The following is a 20634-nucleotide window of genomic DNA, read 5'->3' as shown; positions in this document are numbered from 1 at the left end:
GCCAAAGCGGAGGCTGCAGGATCCGCAGTCTTCCCCCTCCCTCTCCCTCTTTGGGCCGTACGGGGAATCTCTTCCTCAGAGCTGCTCCCACCACCTTCCTGTCCCTCACGCCAAGATGGGTCGAGGACCTCATCATCTACATTACCCTCTGCCCCCAACTGCTCCTCCTGGGTAGTCTCAGCAGCAGAGCACGCACCAGTAAGTGGCACCTGAGTGTCATCATCAGCTGATGCGGCCTGCGATGTGGTGACCGGAGCCACTGGCCCACCCGCCTCTTCAGAGGAAGACAGAAAAAGCTGTTGGGCATCACTGCACCCTGCCTCTTCTTCCATTTCTCCAATGCTGCTTGGCTGGCCCCCTGTTTCCAAGCCAAGAGATTCAGAGAACAGAAGTAGAGACGGCTCCTGTCCTGGGCTCTCTGTCTGCCTGGGCAATTTGGCAGGTGGTGAAGAGACAGATGGCTGCTCTCCAGTGCTCTGTGTCTGAGAGGATGTGGCACTAATGGAAGTTGATGCATTAGCTGCCATCCATCCGACAACAGCTTCAATTTGGTCTTGACGCAGCAGCGGTGTACGGCGCTCTGACACAAAGCTGCGCATGAACGACTGTTGCCTGGTGAAAGTGGGTGCTGATGAGTCACCGGTGCCCGCAGCAGGCACAGAATCCCCACGTCCCCTCCCTGCTCCGCGCCCATGCCCACGCCCACGTGCCTTACTCACTGCCTTCTTCATCTTGGTTGACTGATAAAGATAAGCAGAAAAGTACTAACGGATTTGTGTGCTTATTCCTGAGCAACTCCTCCTAACAGGTATAAGAAACACTAATTTTCTAAAGTGTGGACTAGACTTTAATATGAGCTAATGTGGCCTACAGAAATGTAAAGTGGTGTAACTGGTGTGTTTGGTGAACTTTATTATTTATTTCTTTTTTGGGGGCTGAACTGACAACAGATAGAGCTGCAGTCACACAGAGACCGTGCAGACAGACGTAAACGGCGCTGCAAGGCCCAAAAACCCTCCTCTACTTTATCCTATGTAGTGTTTTTCCACAAATTAGCTGGAGACGGGTGGAAAGACACTAATAGGATTTTTTTAAATTAATTAGCAGCAGACTACACTACTTGAAAAAAAAATAAAATTGATTTGGCGGTATGACGCAGTGAACAACCCTGAGCTGGAGACAACCAGGCTACGGCTGCTCACAGACTACAGGGCGAGCTGCAGTCACACGGAGACCGTGCAGACAGCCGTAAACGGCGCTGCAAGGCCCAAAAACCCTCCTCTACTTTATCCTATGTAGTGTTTTTCCACAAATTAGCTGGAGACGGGTGGAAAGACACTAATAGGATTTTTTTAAATTAATTAGCAGCAGACTACACTACTTGAAAAAAAAATAAAATTGATTTGGCGGTATGACGCAGTGAACAACCCTGAGCTGGAGACAACCAGGCTACGGCTGCTCACAGACTACAGGGCGAGCTGCAGTCACACGGAGACCGTGCAGACAGCCGTAAACGGCGCTGCAAGGCCCAAAAACCCTCCTCTACTTTATCCTATGTAGTGTTTTTCCACAAATTAGCTGGAGACGGGTGGAAAGACACTAATAGGATTTTTTTAAATTAATTAGCAGCAGACTACACTACTTGAAAAAAAATTAAAATTGATTTGGCGGTATGACGCAGTGAACAACCCTGAGCTGGAGACAACCAGGCTACGGCTGCTCACAGACTACAGGGCGAGCTGCAGTCACACGGAGACCGTGCAGACAGCCGTAAACGGCGCTGCAAGGCCCAAAAACCCTCCTCTACTTTATCCTATGTAGTGTTTTTCCACAAATTAGCTGGAGACGGGTGGAAAGACACTAATAGGATTTTTTTGAATAAATTAGCAGCAGACTACACTACTTGAAAAAAAAAAAAAAAAAAAAAAAAAGAACAGTATGAGGCAATGAACCACCCTCCCTGAACTGAATACAACCAGCTATGGATGGCCTATGTGGCTGCACTCAGACTAGAGAGTGGGCTGCACTCACACACACACACACACACAGACCTTGCAGATCGCTGTGAAAACAGCGCTACAAGGCAAAAGCAAGGTGAATAGTAGGTGAACACAGCGGTTGCTAAATTAGCCTTTGGAAAGCACAAAGAAGCAAATCGCTATCTCTAAACTGTCCCTCAGTCAGCAAACAGCGTCCTGTCACTAACTGAATTCACAGCAGAGTGATCGCAAAATGGCGCCAGCGAATTTTAAACTGCAGCATGACATCATTTCAGCAGCCAATCACAGCCTTGCCAGTAGTTTCATGCCCTCCATGCTAAACAGGATGTGCCCACACTTGGAATCATTCTCATTGGCTGAATTTCGGAATTTTGAATCTGGGAACTTCCGATTCCGGTATCCGATACGCGGCAAGTATCGGAATCCCGGTATCGGAATTCCGATACCGCAAGTATCGGCCGATACCCGATACTTGCGGTATCGGAATGCTCAACACTACCGACAACCCTTTCGGGTAAGACAAGTGATGAATTAAACGAAATTTATTCGGCTCCTTTTTGGGTACCACCCCCAACGGGGAAATGATCAACCCTTCAATCGGTGAACCAGGAAAAGGCCCAGCCATTCTCCCTAACTCCACCTCCTTTTTCAACTTGTCACTTACTATGCCTGCATGAACCACAGACGACCTCAAATTTTTAACCGCAAACGGAACAACATGCTCTGGAATAGGGATACGAAAACCCTCCGCAAAACCCTGAGTAATAACATTAGCCTTCTCACGATCCGGATACCTACTTAGAAAGGGGGCCATCTTTTCCAACCTCACCGGAGTCACCCCCTTGACCGGCACCCACTCCCGGTTTTCCTCTTGCTTTCTTGAAGCATTTGGAAGCCCCATGTGAACCTCCGTTGCAATGGGAACACACATGTTTAAATTTGCAGGTGTTCCCGAATTTACACTGGCCCTCATTAAATTGCCAGCACGTTCCCATTTTTTCTTTTGATCCCTGTCCCCCTTGACCACTGCTGCTATGTCCCGCTTGCTGGTTGGCATTGCCTCCGCTCCCGTGAAAGGACTGCCCATACCAGACTGGCGCCATCACTTTCAGCCAAAGTCCTATGTCTTTTTGGTCCCACCGAATCTCGGGCCTGACCGCCTTCCTTTGCCTGAACTGCTCGTCATAACGCAACCAGGCCTGCCCGCCATAAGTACGGTGAGCCTCTCCAATCGCATCAAGATAGCAAAATAAGCCGGAACAATTCTCCAGAGACTTCTCACCTATTACGCTCGCTAGGATTGCAAACGCTTGTAGCCAGTTAGTAAAGGTCTGCGGAATAAGCCGCCACCTCCTTTTTTCTTCCTCCTTTTTCTTGCTGTCATCTTTTTTTCCTTTATCAAGATTAAACTTCTCTAACGGAAGTAGGGAAAAAATCTCCACATAATCATCACGCCAGATCTTTTCCTTAACCTCCTTTTTCAAATGAGCCCCCAACGGCCCCTCAAAACAGACGTACACCTCGCCTTTAGCTCTATCATCCAACTTCACCGAGTCCCCTTTATTCACCTCCGTTTGCACGGATACTGACACACCAGGCACCGATAGCGACCATTCGCCCATTAACAAGCTCTCCGAATCAATTACGGATGGCCCCACAACCCCAACCCCAGGGATCCATGCCCTGGCTGGTGATACCCCAGCCTCTCTCACTGCCCCTCTCTGCAAACTCCACAAAAGTTGTGACACACTCGCCAACACATCCCGCAGCGTGGGCTCCGATGACCCACTACTACCCCCAATAACAGACGCCTGCCCCCCCAACGCCTGATTACCCCTAACCCCCCCACCAAAAGCCCCTCCGGGCGACAAAGTAGCAATAGAATGATACTCACCAAGCTGCACTGGTGCTGTGTCCCTGCCAGCCGTGCGTCCTGCATCCCGCCGCTCGCCACCAACATCTAATTCGCCGTCCGAAAAAGATTCTTCAGCACTATCGTGCTGCTCCCAGCCCACGCCCCTGGCCTCCATGTCACCAGGGGGGACCGGAGCGTCAGCTGCATCTCGCTCGACCGACCTTCTCCCGGACCTGGACCGCACTTGATCTGAAGGCCTCTGCTCCCTCTCTGGTACCCGGCCACTCCTCCTGCCAGGCAGTGAAGCCACACTACCCGCCGCTCCTCTTGACCGCTGCTCATCCGCCGCTGTCCTCTGCCCAGCCGCTGTCTGCACTGCAGAATCCACCACCAGCCGACATCCTGTGTGCCCTCTGCTTGGCCCTGCTCCTGCCATCATCCGACCGCCGCTCGCCGACCCTTCCTCCATGCCGCCGGAGCTTGCCGCCACCGAAGCACTCCCACTTGTGCTGGTCGCCATGCCGATCCTCATGGGCTCCAGTCCCACCACCACTGCTCTTCCAGTCCTCTGTGCCGTGGACCGCGCCGCTGCAGGCCTCACTTCCGACACCGCTCTTCCACGCTGCGCACCGCTCCTATTCCCTGTGCCAGCCGGCCAGCAAGGAGGATTCCTGCCGGAGGGGGCACGGTGGGGGGACGCCACACCGCTGCACCCAGCCTCCACAGGGTCCCCGGAGGGGCTCCTAGGCCTGCGCCGACAGCGCGAGCTCACCTCGGGTGAGAGACGCTGAGGAGGCCTCGTGCGCCGGCCTCTCCTGCTGCTGGCCTCCTGCGCTCCCGCTGAATGGAGCAGCGCCACCAGCTGCTCTTCCAACCATCCTCCTCTCCTGGACCTTGCTGCCTCCCTCAAACGGCCAACTAATGCATCCACCGACTCCATGAATAGCGCTGCAGGCCTCTTCAGGTAAGCAAAGCTATGAGGGGGTGTGCTGCTCTGTCACTTTTCCTGGCTTCCTGACTGACAGTGTGCCAGATTTCCCGCACTTTTCCTTTATATAGCCCCCACCTCACCCCACTCCCAACCCCTCCCACACCACCTAAACGGCCAATCAGCTCAACTTAATTTTATTTAAAAAACAGAGAGCCCATGACCAAGCACAGTCATGGGGGGCCTCCATTTAGCTCTGCATAATTCCTGCCCCCTCCTTTATTATTCTACGCGTTTCAGAGTTTAAGACTCCTTCATCGGGATGCACCAATCTGTATCTAAAGGCTGGTCCTTCCTGGACTCGTGGATCTGCTGCAGCGAATCCTTTTAAGGGTATGTGCACACTTTGCAGATTTGTGTGCGGGTTTTTCCATCAGATTCTGAAAAACGCCCTGCGTTTTACCTGCGGATTTTGTGCTGTTTTCACATGCGTTTTTATACCTGCGGATTCCAATTATGGAACAGGTGTAAAACGCTGCGGAATCCGCATACAGAATTGACATGCTGCGGAAAACAAACCGCAGTGTTTCAACATGCTATTTTCCGCAGCATGTGCACTGCGGATTTGGTTTTCCATAGGTTTACATGGTACTGTACAATGCATGGAAAACTGCTGCAAATCCGCAGCGTCAAATCCGCAACGTGTGAACATACCCTAATGCTTCAACTCCACTACATCTCGTGAGTGCAATCCTATGGATCAACCTTTTAACCTTCTCAGATAAACACTATTTGCCCTCTTTCCTTCAACAGTTTTCATAAATAATATGGGAAGAATGTTGTCAGACTATTGCTCCGATTTTACGGATTTAGAAGACCTACCAAACTTAACCTAAATATTTTTTTAAAGGAAAAAATGAAAAGAAACATTTTCCTTCATAATTGCAGTGGGGAAATAAGTATTTGATCCCTTGCTGATTTTGTAAGTTTGCCCACTGACAAAGAAATTACAGCTAAGGGTAGGTTAATTTTAACATTGAGAGATAGAATATCAAAAATAAAATCCAGAAAATCACATTGTATAAATTATACAAATTTATTTGTATTTTGCAGTGAAAAATAAGTATTTGATCCCATACCAACCATTAAAGGTATGTGCACACATTGCGGATTTTGCTGCGGATTCGCAGCAGTTTTCCCTGAGTTTACAGTACCATGTAAACCTATGGAAAACCAAATCCGCAGTGCACATGCTGCGGAAAGAACCACGTGGAAAAGTAGCGTTGTTTATTCCGCAGCATGTCAATTATTTGTGCAGATTCCACATCGGTTTACACCTGCTCCATAATAGGAATCAGCAGGTGTAAAACCGCAGCTGGAATCTGCACAAAATCCGCAAAAACAATCGCGGTAAATCTGCGGTAATTCCGTAGGAAATCCGCAGTGCTGTTTACCTGCGGATTTACCAAAATCAGTGCGGAAAAATCTGCAGAGTGAGGCTACTTTCACACTAGCGTCATTTTGAATACGTTGCAATGCGTCGTTTAGGAGAAAAACGCATCCTGCAAAGTTGTCTGCAGGATGCGTTTTTTTCCCATAGACTTACATTAGCGACGCATTGCGATGTATGGATTGGCCACACGTCGCAACCGTCGTGCGACGGTTGCGTCGTGTTTTGGCGGACCGTCGGCACAAAAAAAGTTACATGTAACTTTTTTGTGCGTCGTGTCCACCATGTTTGACCGCGAATGAGCGGCTGAAACTCCGCCCCCTCCTCCCCGGACATTACAATGGGGCAGCGGAAGCGTCGTAAGACTGCTTCCGCTGCCCACGTCGGGCATTACTTTCACAACGCACGTCGGGCCGACGCTAGTGTGAAAGAAGCCTCATCCGCAATGTGTGCACATACCCTAAGAGTTCTGGCTCCTACAGACCAGTTAGATGCTCCTAATCAACTGGTTACCTGCATTAACCTCTTAAGTACGGAGCCAATTTGCAGCTTAAAGACCAGGTAAATTTTTACAATTCTGACCACTGTCACTTTATGAGATTATAACTCTGGAACGCTTTAACGGATACTGCTGATTCAGAGACTGTTTTTTCGTAACATATTGTACTTCATGGTAGTAGAACCATTTCTTTGATATTACTTGCGTTTATTTGTGAAAAAAAAACGGAAATATGGCAAAAAAATTAAAATTTTGAAATTTTCAAACTTTGAATTTTCATGCCCTTAAATCAGAGAGATGTCACACAAAATAGTTAATAAATAACATTTCACACATGTCTACTTTACATCAGCATAATTTTGGAAACAAATCTTTTATTTTTTTTGGAAGTTATAAGGGTTAAAACTTGACGAGCGATTTCTCATTTTTACAACAAAATTTACAAAACCAATTTTTTTAGGGACCATCTCACGTTTAAAGTCACTTTGAGGAGGAGTGTACATGACAGAAAATAACCAAAAGTGACAACATTCTAAAAACTGCACCACTCAAGGTGCTCAAAACCACATTCAAGAAGTTTATTAACCTTTTACATGCTTCACAGGAACTGAAGCAATATTGAAGGAAAAAAATCATCATTTTACTTTATTTTACAAATATTTTAGTTCAGAACCATTTTCTTCATTTTTTCATGTGTAAAAAGAGAAAATGAACAACAACAGTTGTTGTGCAATTTGTCTTGAATACGCCGATACCCCATATGTGGGGGTAAACCACTGTTTGGGCGCACGGCAGAGCTCGGAAGGGAAGGAGGGCATTTGACTTTTTTAATGCAGAATTGGCTTGCATTGAGATTGGACACCATGTTGCATTTGGAGAGCCCCTGATGTGCCTAAACAGTGGAAATCCACATCAAGTGACACCATTTTGGAAACTAGACCCCTTAAGGAACTTATCTAGATGTGTGGTGAGTCCTTTGCCACCAAGAACCTGTCAAAGCTGGAGGAGGGAGAGAAAGAGACCTGGCTAAGTACTGAGATATGGTCATGAGACAGAGGCATTTTAGATAAGTTAATTACCTTACGAATGCTACTCGATTGATTGTCCTCTGAGCAGTATCTCTGTCTTTTGTCTCCTTGTCTGCCGCCATAGTCATTTCATCATCTATTATACCTTAAAGGATACCTCCTGTTAGTAGATGATTGAGATGCCAGCCATGGAGGTAGCAGTGGATTCCTTCACTGATATATCTGTTCTGTTTTGTTTGTTGCTGTATTCCACTCAAGACTCGGTTTAGTTTCTTATCCTCCAAGTCTCTATGAAACATTTTAAGGTACCGTCACACTCAGCGACGCTGCAGCGATATAGACAACGAGCCGATCGCTGCAGCGTCGCTGTTTAGGTCGCTGGGGAGCTGTCACACAGACAGCTCTCTCCAGCGACCAACGATCAGGGGAACGACTTCGGCATCGTTGAAACTGTCTTCAACGATGCCGAAGTCCCCCTGCAGCACCCGGGTAACCAGAGTAAACATTGGGTTACTAAGGGCAGGGCCACGCTTAGTAACCCGATATTTACCCTGGTTACCATTATAAAAGTAAAAAAAAAAAAAAACACTACATACTCACCTTCTGATGTCTGGCACGTCCCCCGCCGGTGGCTTCCCTGCACTGAATGTGTCAGCGCCGGCCGGCCGTAAAGCAGAGCACAGCGGTGACGTCACCGCTGTGCTCTGCTTTACGGCCGGCGCTGACACATTCAGTGCAGGGAAGCCGCCGGCGGGGGACGTGACAGACATCAGAAGGTGAGTATGTAGTGGGTTTTTTTACTTTTACAATGGTAACCAGTGTAAATATCGGGTTACTAAGCACGGCCCTGCGCTTAGTAACCCGATATTTACCCTGGTTACAAGTGAACACATCGCGCTGGATCGGTGTCACACACACCAATCCAGCGATGACAGCGGGTGATCTAGCGACGAAATAAAGTTCTGGACTTCTAGCTCTGACCAGCAATATCACAGCGGGATCCAGATCGCTGCTGCGTGTCAAACACAACGAGATCGCTATCCAGGACGCTGCAACGTCACGGATCGTTGTCGTTCTTGCTGCAAAGTCGCTTAGTGTCAAGGTACCTTTAGTCTTAGTACTAGAGATATGGTTTTCCCGTTCCAACAAACTCTTCTCAATTTCTCAGTGCTGCACGGCTTGGCGGGGGATGTGAAGCCCGATTGCCATATAGGAATACCCATAACTTGGGTGTTCTAATATGGCGGTCGGCGTAGTTCCAATGCGAGCAGCCTGGAGATGAGCGGCTGGTGCCTCTCATCTCCCAGCTGCGTCGCCGCTGACCTCCCTGAGGCAGGAGATCTCCTGACGGAATAGCCGTGCCGTTTTTGTTACTTGTGGAGCCGCAGTTCATGGCCTTCCGGCTGCGGTGGATTGTGGGATAGCGACACAATAGCCTGAAGCTGTGGCAGAGCCAATTGGCAATTATATATTAGATTAGTCTGTCACTATGGGGTGGTTATATGTAAATATGTAATCTGGTTTGTGAATCAGGTAATGTGCATGCGTTATTCGTGGTTTTCACAGACCTCTGGCCCTGTGCAGCCAGCAATTCAAGTGTTCCATGCTTGCATTCCAAGAACAAGGAATAGGAAGTCTCTTTCTATCCATGGGGGCTACAAAAATGCATCATATTCTACCATGCACCTGATCACTGATGTCTGGAACATCTATGAAAGATCTGCCGATCTGCCGTACTGCCTCACCAAGATGCTATGCTGAAGCTAATTTGTCTAGGAGACACACAGCAAATCGTGACATTCTGGTCAGCATCTGCACATAACTGAAGACTGGGCATGGATTTATGACATTTGTGCGGTTCTCCAAGACTTTGAGGACTCCACAAAGATGGTGAGCGGCAATGATGCCATGATCAACACAACAATCCTGCTTCTGTGCCTACTTAAACAGTTGCTACTCACAATTAAACAATACAATAAAACCCAGACTCATATTTAGATAGTGCGCCAAAAGTGACACAATTGATTACATATTACTCCAAAAATATTGTATCTCAAAAAGCAGGACAGAATAAACAAGAAGCTTTGCATGGAAACCAGATGACACGGAGGAAGACTTGAGACAGGGAGATACTTCCCCGCACAGCCTTATCCCATCTGCTAAGTGCAGACAATGTGACAATGAGGAGGGGGGGATGTTGAGAATGAGGAGGAGGAACAGGAGCTGGTGGCTAGTTCAAAAGAGGCTAGTACCCATACAAGTTTCAACCTGTCTCTCCAATGTGGATGGGCTGAGGTGGGGGTGGGGGTGGATGAGGAGAAAGCAATGGGGGAGGAAATGGAGATTAGTCATCATGGTAGAGACCTTGGCACTAGGGTTGAGCGAAACGGATCGTTCATTTTCATAAGTCGCCGACTTTTGGCAAAGTCGGCGTCTCATGAAACCCGATCCGATCCCTGTGTGGGGTCGGCCATGCGGTACGCGACTTTCGCGCCAAAGTCGCGTTTCAATGACGCTAAAAGCGCCATTTCTCAGCCAATGAAGGTGGACGCAGAGTGTGGGCAGCGTGATGACATAGATCTCAGTCCCCACCATCTTAGAGAAGGGCATTGCAGTGATTGGCTTGCTTTCTGCCGCGTCACAGGGGCTATAAAGGGGCGTTCCCGCCGACCGCTATCTTACTGCTGCTGATCTGAGTGTAGGGAGAGGTGCTGCTTCGTCAGAAGCAGGGATAGACAGTGTTAGGCAGGGTACATTCACCCCCAAACCACTTGTGCTGTAGTGATTTCCACTGTCCAACACCACCTTTTGTTTGCAGGGACAGTGGAAGCTACATTTTTTTTTCCTCAACGCTGTAGCTCATTGGGCTGCCCTAGAAGGCTCCCTGATAGCTGCGTTGCTGTGTGTGTATGCCGCTGTGCAAACCAACTGCTTTTTTCAAAGCACAAATCCTGTTGTTCCTTCCTTTCTGCACAGCTATCTTGTTTGTTTGTCCACACTTTTGTGTGCAGCAGTCCTTTTTATAGCTGCCTGCCATACTTTTCTGAGATTACTGCAGGGAGATAAAGATTGGCAAGTCTGCCTCTGTGCCAGTGCTGTGTGTGGCATCTGTCTCTCATTGTGTGCCACAGAAAACCTAGTGTGTAATATTGGTTTTTCTTTTTGGTTTTTTTTTTAATTCTCCCTGAAAAAAAAAATAAATAAATAGTGAGAGATAAAGATTGGCAAGTCTGCCTCTGTGCCAGTCCTGTGTGTGGCATCTGTCTCTCATTGTGTGCCACCGAAAACCAGTGTGTAATATTGGGCCATTTTTTTTTGTGGTAAATTCTCCCTGTAAAACAAAAAATTAATAGTGGGAGATAAAGATTGGCAAGTCTGCCTCTGTGCCAGTCCTGTGTGTGGCATCTGTCTCTCATTGTGTGCCACCGAAAACCAGTGTGTAATATTGGGCCATTTTTTGGGGGGGTAAATTCTCCCTGTAAAACAAAAAATTAATAGTGGGAGATAAATATTGGCAAGTCTGCCTCTGTGCCAGTCCTGTGTGTGGCATCTGTCTCTCATTGTGTGCCACCGAAAACCAATGTGTAATATTGGGCCATTTTTTTTTTTTGGGTAAATTCTCCCTGTAAAACAAAAAATTAATAGTGGGAGATAAATATTGGCAAGTCTGCCTCTGCCAGTCCTGTGTGTGGCATCTGTCTCTCCTTGTGTGCCACCGAAAACCAGTGTGTAATACTGGGCCTTTTTTTTTTGGTAAATTCTCCCTGTAAAACAAAAAATTAATAGTGGGAGATAAAGATTGGCATTTCTGCTTGAGTGCCGGTCCTGTGTGTTCCATCTGTCTCAAATTATTGGGGCACAGAAAACCTAGTGTGTAACATTGGGCCTGATTTTCCTTTCAGTGTCAGGCACCTATAAAGGTATATATAAATCCTACAGAAGTTTGAGTTCACCTTATAAGTTGTTTTACAGTAACAAATACCGTTACTTTGGTTACGTTTTGCAAACAATGAGGAAGTCTAGTGGAAGAGGTCGTGGCCGCGGGCGGTCATTGTCAGCTGGTAATGATGGTAGTGGTGGTGGAGCATCAGGTGGTCATGGTAAAAGCAGTACAGCACCTAAGTCTCGAGTTGTTGAGCCAGGTTCGTCGTCTGGCTACACAAGGCCTCGAACGCTCTCTTTTCTGGGAGTAGGAAAACCACTTTTGAAGCCTGAGCAGGAGGAACAAGTCTTAGCTTTCATTGCTGACTATGCCTCTAGCTCTTTTGCCTCCTCCTCAAAAAGTGCCAAATGTCAGAGCAGTGCATCGTCAGTGGATGCTCACAGTCAGGAAAAAGTCGCTTCCTTGTGTCCTTCACCCAGAACAACAGTGAAGGATGCGTCAGTCGACACAACAGGTTGCTCCATGGAGCTCTTTACACATACCGTTCCTGGGTTAGACAGTGAAACAGTTAACAGGCCATGCCCATTAGAAGTTGAGTCGGACATGGAGTGCACAGATGCACAGCCACAGCCAGATTACTATGCTGTTCCTTTGACTCAGACCAGAACATTGCCCTCGCAGTGTCCTGAGGCAGAATCAAACCCAGCGGAGACTATGGTGCCCCGTCACGAACGCTATACCACCGGCTTACACGGTGACACAGACGAAGTTGCACACGACATAGAAGAGGAGGTCATAGATGACCAGTTGTTGACCCCGATTGGCAGCCATTGGGGGAACAGGGTGCATGTGGCAGAAGTTCTGAAGCGGAGGAGGAGGAGCCACAGCAAGCATCAACATCACAACAGGTTCCATCTGCCGGGAGTCGGGACCGTATCTGGCCAAAAACGCTTGGCAAAACCAAAACCAGTTGAAGGACAGCGTGGCCATCCGGTTAAAGAAGCTCAGTCTGCAATGCCTGAAAAGGTATCCGATAGTAGAAAGAGTGCAGTCTGGCATTTTTTTAAACAACATCCAAATGATCAGCGCAAAGTCATCTGTCAAAAATGTTCAACTACCTTAAGCAGAGGTCAGAATCTTAAAAGTCTAAATACAAGTTGCATGCATAGACATTTATCCACCATGCATTTGCAAGCCTGGACTAACTACCAAACGTTGAAAAACAAAGCAATACAGAGTGGATACCAGATAGAGACAACTATACACCCATGGGAATTGTGAAATATATCTTTTATTGGAATCAATATTCTTAAACAAATTTATTAAAATATGCATAAATATTAAAACCGCAGGGTAAAAAACTCAAATCCTAGCTAAGTCCCCATAAAAATGCGAAAAAATGCTTGCAAGTTATTGCTGCAATATAATAATACAAAAAAATTATAAATGGTTAAAAAAAGTGAATTAATGATATATAAAAGTGACCAAGTGCTTCAAAGTTATAAATTTATAAAAGAATCACTCAATAGACCAGCTCCAAACAACCTATAAGGAGCATATTAAGGTGCAAATAGTGTCACACACTCAGGTGTTGGTTGCTCACTCAGCAGTATAAGACCCAACCTGATACCAATGTGCAAAAAAAAGAGTGCTTGAAAAAGTATATATCTGCAGCAATATCACATGCATAAATACCTGGGGGGGACAATAGGCTCTTCCTGCACACCCTACGTACGTTTCGGAAAATTCCTCTCCTTCCTGACGAAGGAGAGGAATTTTCCGAAACGTACGTAGGGTGTGCAGGAAGAGCCTATTGTCCCCCCCAGGTATTTATGCATGTGATATTGCTGCAGATATATACTTTTTCAAGCACTCTTTTTTTTGCACATTGGTATCAGGTTGGGTCTTATACTGCTGAGTGAGCAACCAACACCTGAGTGTGTGACACTATTTGCACCTTAATATGCTCCTTATAGGTTGTTTGGAGCTGGTCTATTGAGTGATTCTTTTATAAATTTATAACTTTGAAGCACTTGGTCACTTTTATATATCATTAATTCACTTTTTTTAACCATTTATAATTTTTTTGTATTATTATATTGCAGCAATAACTTGCAAGCATTTTTTCGCATTTTTATGGGGACTTAGCTAGGATTTGAGTTTTTTACCCTGCGGTTTTAATATTTATGCATATTTTAATAAATTTGTTTAAGAATATTGATTCCAATAAAAGATATATTTCACAATTCCCATGGGTGTATAGTTGTCTCTATCTGGTATCCACTCTGTATTGCTTTGTTTTTCATCTATTGTTGGCAGTGGCTACCACTGTAGTCTTGCACAGTGCACCTGGTGGTCACTTCTTGGTATTTTAAGGATTTCATCTATGCTATGGTATGTGATAATAAAGAAGATAAAAGGGTCACCAGAGTTTACACTGTGTCATTAGTTAACTACCAAACGTCCCTAAAGGTTGCAGCACCCTCAACCAATGAAGCTAGTCAGCAACGCTACATCCCTTCCCTCACTGTAAACCCACCATTTCCCACACCACCTGCAGTATCTGTGCAGCTTTCGTCGCCAGGCCAAAGCAGTCAGGGAATCACCAGGTTCGCAGTAGGAAACACTGCATGTAGGGCACCGGCAAGAATACCATCTCCAACCCTCTCTCAGTCACCCATGTCCACCGGCACCACCGCTATTTCCACGATCTCCAGCTCTCCAGTCCAGCTCACCCTACATGAGACTCTTGTTAGGAAAAGGAAGTACTCATCCTCGCATCCGCGTACACAGGGTTTGAACGCCCACATTGCTAGACTAATCTCATTAGAGATGATGCCCTACCGGTTAGTTGAAAGTGAAGCTTTTAAAGCGCTGATGGACTACGCTGTACCACACTACGAGCTACCCAGTCGACACTTCTTTTCTAGAAAAGCCATCCCAGCCCTCCAACAGCATGTTAAAGACCGCATAGTCCATGCACTCAGGCAGTCTGTGACTACAAAGGTGCACCTGACAACAGATGCATGGACCAGTAGGCATGGCCAGGGATGTTACGTGTCCATCACGGCACACTGGGTGAATGTGGTGGATGCAGGGTCCACAGGGGAAAGCAATATTGGGACAGTTTTGCCTAGTCCACGGTCAAGGAAAGAGTTGGCTGTAGGCGTTCACCCCCCCTCCTCCTCTTCCTCCTCCTCATGCAGAAGCGAGAGCTCGTCCACACACCCCAGTCGCACATCCACTCCATCCACAGCTGCCACTGTTGCACACCAGGTGTGCCATTATGGGACAGCTAGTGGCAAGCGTCAGCAGGCTGTATTGGCAATGAAGTGTTTCGGCGACAACAGACACACCGCGGAAGTTCTGTCCGAGTTCTTGCAGAATGAAACTCAGTCATGGCTGGGCACTGTACATCTTGAGGCAGGCAAGGTTGTGAGTGATAACGGAAGGAATTTTATGGCTGCCATAGCCCTTTCCCAACTGAAACACATTCCTTGCCTGGCTCACACCTTAAACCTGGTGGTGCAGTGCTTCCTGAAAAGTTATCCGGGGTTACCCGACCTGCTCCTCAAAGTGCGCAGACTTTGCTCGCATATCCGCTGTTCGCCCGTACACTCCAGCCGTATGCAGAACTATCAGCGGTCTTTGAACCTTCCCCAGCATCGCCTAATCATCGACATTTCAACAAGGTGGAACTCCACACTGCACATGCTTCAGAGACTGTGCGAACAGAGGCGTGCTGTTATGTTTTTGTGGGAGGATACACATACACGGGCAGGCAGTTGGATGGCAGACATGGAGTTGTCAGGTGTGCAGTGGTCGAAGCCACAAGACCTGTGTCAAGTCCTTCAGTGTTTTGAGGAATACACACGGCTGGTTAGTGCAGACAACGCCATAATAAGCATGAGCATCCCCCTAATGCGTCTGCTGATGCAAAGTTTGACGCACATAAAGGAGCAGGCGTCTGCAGCCGAGGAAGAGGAAAGCCTTGATGACAGTCAGCCATTGTCTGGTCAGGGCCGTGTAGAGGACGTGGTAGCGGGCGAAGAGGAGGAGGAGGACGAGGAGGATGATGGGGATGAGTACTTTTTTAATGAGGAAGCTTCTCCTGGGCCAACAGAAATTAGTGGCATTGCAAGGCCGGTTTCTGTTTTTTTAAGGGAGACAAGTGACGTAGATTTGCTAGTAACTGCCCCTCAAACCAGCACAACCGCAGATTTGACAACTGGAACTTTGGCCCACATGGCGGATTATGCCTTACGTATCCTCAAAAGGGATCCACGCATTATTAAAATGATGAGCGATGACGATTACTGGTTGGCCTGCATCCTTGACCCTCGCTATAAAGGCAAATTGCAAAATATTATGCCACATGAGAACCTCGAACAAATATTAGCAACCAAACAAGCTACTCTTGTAGACCGTTTGCTTCAGGCATTCCCAGCACACAGCGCCGGTGATGGTTCTCACACGAGCTGCAGGGGGCTACAGGGCAGAGGTGTTAGAGGTGCACAAATCAGAAGTGGCGTTGGACAGAGGTGTTTTCTGACCAGGTTGTGGAGTGATTTCGCAATGACCGCAGACAGGACAGGTACTGCAGCATCTATTCAAAGTGACAGGAGACAACATTTGTCCAGTATGGTTACTAACTATTTTTCATCCCTTATCGATGTTCTCCCTCAACCGTCATTCCCATTTGATTACTGGGCATCCAAATTAGACACCTGGCCTGAATTGGCAGAACATGCATTGCAGGAGCTTGCTTGCCCAGCAGCTAGTGTGCTATCAGAAAGAGTATTCAGTGCTGCTGGTTCAATATTAACCGAAAAAAAGACTCGTCTGGCTACCCAATATGTGGATGATCTAACCTTCATTAAAATGAACCACTCCTGGATTTCAAATTATTTTGCCCCACCTTTCCCGGCTGACACCTAGCTTTCCTATAAAAAGGTCTTGCTTGTGGACTGGTCTTACTGAGTGTTCCAATCTCGTAATTTGCAGCAGCTGTTTGTCCAGCATAAGACATGTTTACACCTCCCTCAATGTGAAAACTCCCCCCACGGGGCCGTTGTCTCGCCACTTGGCACAAGCACCCGTTAGAGTGGCGTTTGTCTGAAGAGGTGGGTGTGCCCGCTTTTGGTCAACGGCACTGCCACTGGGTCCCTCATAGTACAATAAAGTGTCTCTGGCGGTGGTGGCGCGCACCCAACGTCAGACACACCGTTGTAACATGAGGGGCCGTGGGACGGTTGTTATGATCCTTAGTGGCTGAGGATCACAGATAGGACTAGCTAAGTTACTGAACATAGAACAAGCTCTAGGAAGGTGGTAACTGGACTGACCGCAAAACCTGATCCTAACCAAACACACTAAAGGTAGCCGGTGAACGTGCCTAAATTCCTGGACGTCTTGACGCAGCCTGAGAAACTTGCTACCCCTATAGAGAAAGTAAGACCTCACTTGCCTCAGAGAAATGACCCCAAAGATATAGGAAGCCCCCAACAAATAATAACGGTGAGGCAAGGGGAAAATACAAAACGTAGAAATGAAAACAGATTCAGCAAATGAGGCCCACTAATACTAGATAGCAGAAGACAGGCAGGGAACTGTGCGGTCAGTAAAAAACCCTATACAAAATATCCACGCTGAGAGTTCAAGAACCCCCACACCAACTAACGGTGTGAGGGGAGAAACTCAGCCCCCTAGAGCTACCAGCAAGCAAGGAAATCACATATTAGCAAGCTGGACAAGGACAAATAAATAACCAAGAAACATATTGAACACTGATGAGCAAAAAATAACCAAACAGAAACTTAGCTTCTCTTGGCGAGACTGATAACGAAGGAATTCAGGAGCGATCAAAATAGCACTGAATACATCGACAGCAGGCAACCACTGATAGCTGGTTCCCTATTTAGCTCACCTGGACTAACAGATAACGAGACAGCTGATCCAGCCTCAGACCTGCAGAATGACACAAAGAGCCACCAGAGGGAGCCCAAAGACAGCACTACACAGTACCACTTGTGACCACAAGAGGGAGCCCAAAAACAGAGTTCACAACAGTACCCCCCCTTGAGGAGGGGTCACCGAACCCTCATCAAAACCCCCAGGGCGATCAGGATGAGCCACATGGAAGGCATGAACCAAATCGGCCACATGAACATCAGAGGCGACAACCCAGGAATTATCCTCCTGACCATAGCCCTTCCACTTAACCAAATACTGAAGCCTCCGTCTAGAAATTCGAGAATCCAAGATCTTCTCCACCACGTACTCCAATTCGCCCTCAACCAGCACCGGAGCAGGGGGCTCAACAGAAGGAACCACAGGCACCACATACCTCCGCAACAAAGACCTATGGAACACGTTATGAATGGCAAACGACGCTGGCAGGTCCAGATGAAATGACACCGGGTTAAGAATTTCCAAAATCTTATAAGGACCGATGAAGCGAGGCTTGAATTTAGGAGAGGAGACCTTCATAGGAACATACCGAGAAGACAGCCATACCAAATCCCCAACATGAAGTCGGGGACCCACACCGCGACGGCGGTTGGCAAAGCGCTGAGCCTTCTCTTGTGACAACTTCAAATTGTCCACCACATGGTTCCAAATCTGCTGCAACCTATCCACCACAGAATCCACCCAAGGACAGTCAGAAGGCTCAACCTGACCCAAGGAAAAACGAGGATGAAAACCAGAATTGCAGAAAAAAGGCGAAACCAAAGTAGCAGAACTAGCCCGATTATTAAGGGCAAACTCGGCCAATGGCAAAAAAGTCACCCAATCATCCTGATCAGCAGAAACAAAACATCTTAAATAAGTTTCCAAGGTCTGATTAGTTCGCTCGGTTTGGCCATTCGTCTGAGGATGGAAGGCCGACGAAAAAGACAAATCAATGCCCATCTTAGCACAAAAGATCCGCCAAAATCTGGACACGAACTGGGATCCTCTGTCAGACACAATATTTTCAGGGATGCCGTGCAAGCGGACCACATTCTGAAAAAATAGAGAAACCAAATCGGAGGAGGAAGGCAACTTAGGCAAGGACACCAAATGGACCATTTTGGAAAAACGATCACACACCACCCAGATGACAGACATTCTCTGAGAGACTGGAAGATCCGAAATAAAATCCATGGAAATGTGCGTCCAAGGCCTCTAAGGGACAGGCAAAGGCAAAAGCAAACCGCTGGCACGAGAACAGCAAGGCTTAGCCCGAGCACAAATCCCACAGGACTGCACAAAGGAACGCACATCCCGCGACAAGGAAGGCCACCAGAAGGACCTAGCCACCAAATCTCTGGTACCAAAAATATCAGGATGGCCTGCCATCACCGAAGAATGAACCTCGGAAATAACTTTGCTGGTCTATCTATCTGGGACAAACAGTCTCTCTGGTGGGCAACGGTCAGGTCTATCCGCCTGAAATTTCTGCAGCACTCGTCACAAATCTGGGGAAATGGCAGACAAAATCACTCCCTCTCTGAGGATACCAGCCGGCTCTGAAACTCCCGGAGAGTCAGGCACAAAACTCCTAGAAAGCGCATCAGCCTTCACGTTCTTTGAACCAGGCAGGTACGAGACCACGAAATCGAAACGGGAGAAAAACAACGACCAACGAGCCTGTCTAGGATTCAGCCGCTTGGCAGACTCGAGATAAATCAGATTTTTGTGATCAGTCAAGACCACCACACGATGCTTAGCTCCCTCGAGCCAATGTCGCCACTCCTCAAATTCCCACTTCATAGCCAACAACTCCCGATTACCAACATCATAATTCCGCTCGGCAGGCAAAAACTTTCTCGAAAAGAAAGCACAAGGCTTCATCACAGAGCAATCATAGCTTCTCTGCGACAAAACAGCCCCTGCTCCAATCTCAGAAGCATCAACCTCGACCTGAAAAGGAAGAGAGACATCAGGCTGACACAAAACTGGAGCCGAAGAAAACCGGCGCTTCAGCTCCCGAAAGGCCTCCACGGCCGCAGGAGACCAATTAGTCACATCAGAACCCTTCTTGGTCAAATCCGTCAAGGGTTTAACCACGCCAGAAAAATTAGCAATGAAGCGACGGTAAAAATTAGCAAAACCCAAGAACTTCTGAAGACTCTTAACAGATGTAGGCTGAGTCCAGTCATGAATAGCCTGAACCTTGACTGGGTCCATCTCAATAGTAGAAGGAGAAAAAATGAAACCCAAAAAGGAAACCTTCTGTACTCCGAAGAGACATTTTGAGCTCTTCACAAATAAGGCATTAGCACGTAGGACCTGAAATACCATACTGACCTGCTTCACATGGGACTCCCAGTCCTCAGAAAAGACCAAAATGTCATCCAGATACACAATCATAAATTTATCCAGATATTCTCGGAAGATGTCATGCATGAAGGACTGGAACACAGAAGGAGCATTAGAGAGTCCAAAAGGCATCACCAAGTACTCAAAATGGCCTTCGGGCGTATTAAATGCTGTTTTCCATTCATCCCCCTGCTTAATACACACAAGGTTATACGCACCACGAAGATCTATCTTGGTGAACCAACTGGACCCCTTAATCCGAGCAAACAGATCAGATAATAATGGCAAAGGATACTGAAATTTCACCGTGATTTTATTTAGAAGACGATAATCAATACAAGGTCTCAGAGAACCATCCTTCTTGGCCACAAAAAAGAATCCTGCACCCAGAGGGGAGGAGGACGGGCGAATATGTCCCTTCTCTAAAGACTCCTTTATATAGCTCCGCATCGCGACATGTTCTGGTACAGACAAATTAAAAAGTCGTCCCTTAGGGAACTTACTACCAGGAATCAAATTTATAGCACAATCACAATCCCTATGAGGAGGTAGGGCACCGGATCTGGGCTCATCAAATACATCCTGGTAGTCTGACAAAAACTCAGGGACCTCAGAAGGAGTGGAAGAAGCAATTGACACCAAAGGAGCATCGCCATGAATCCCCTGGCAACCCCAACTTGAAACAGA

Source organism: Ranitomeya variabilis, chromosome 7 (assembly GCF_051348905.1).
Source record: "Ranitomeya variabilis isolate aRanVar5 chromosome 7, aRanVar5.hap1, whole genome shotgun sequence".
Lineage (NCBI taxonomy): Eukaryota > Metazoa > Chordata > Amphibia > Anura > Dendrobatidae > Ranitomeya > Ranitomeya variabilis.
The sequence above is the reverse complement of the archived record's forward strand: the minus strand, read 5'-3'. Positions refer to the sequence as shown.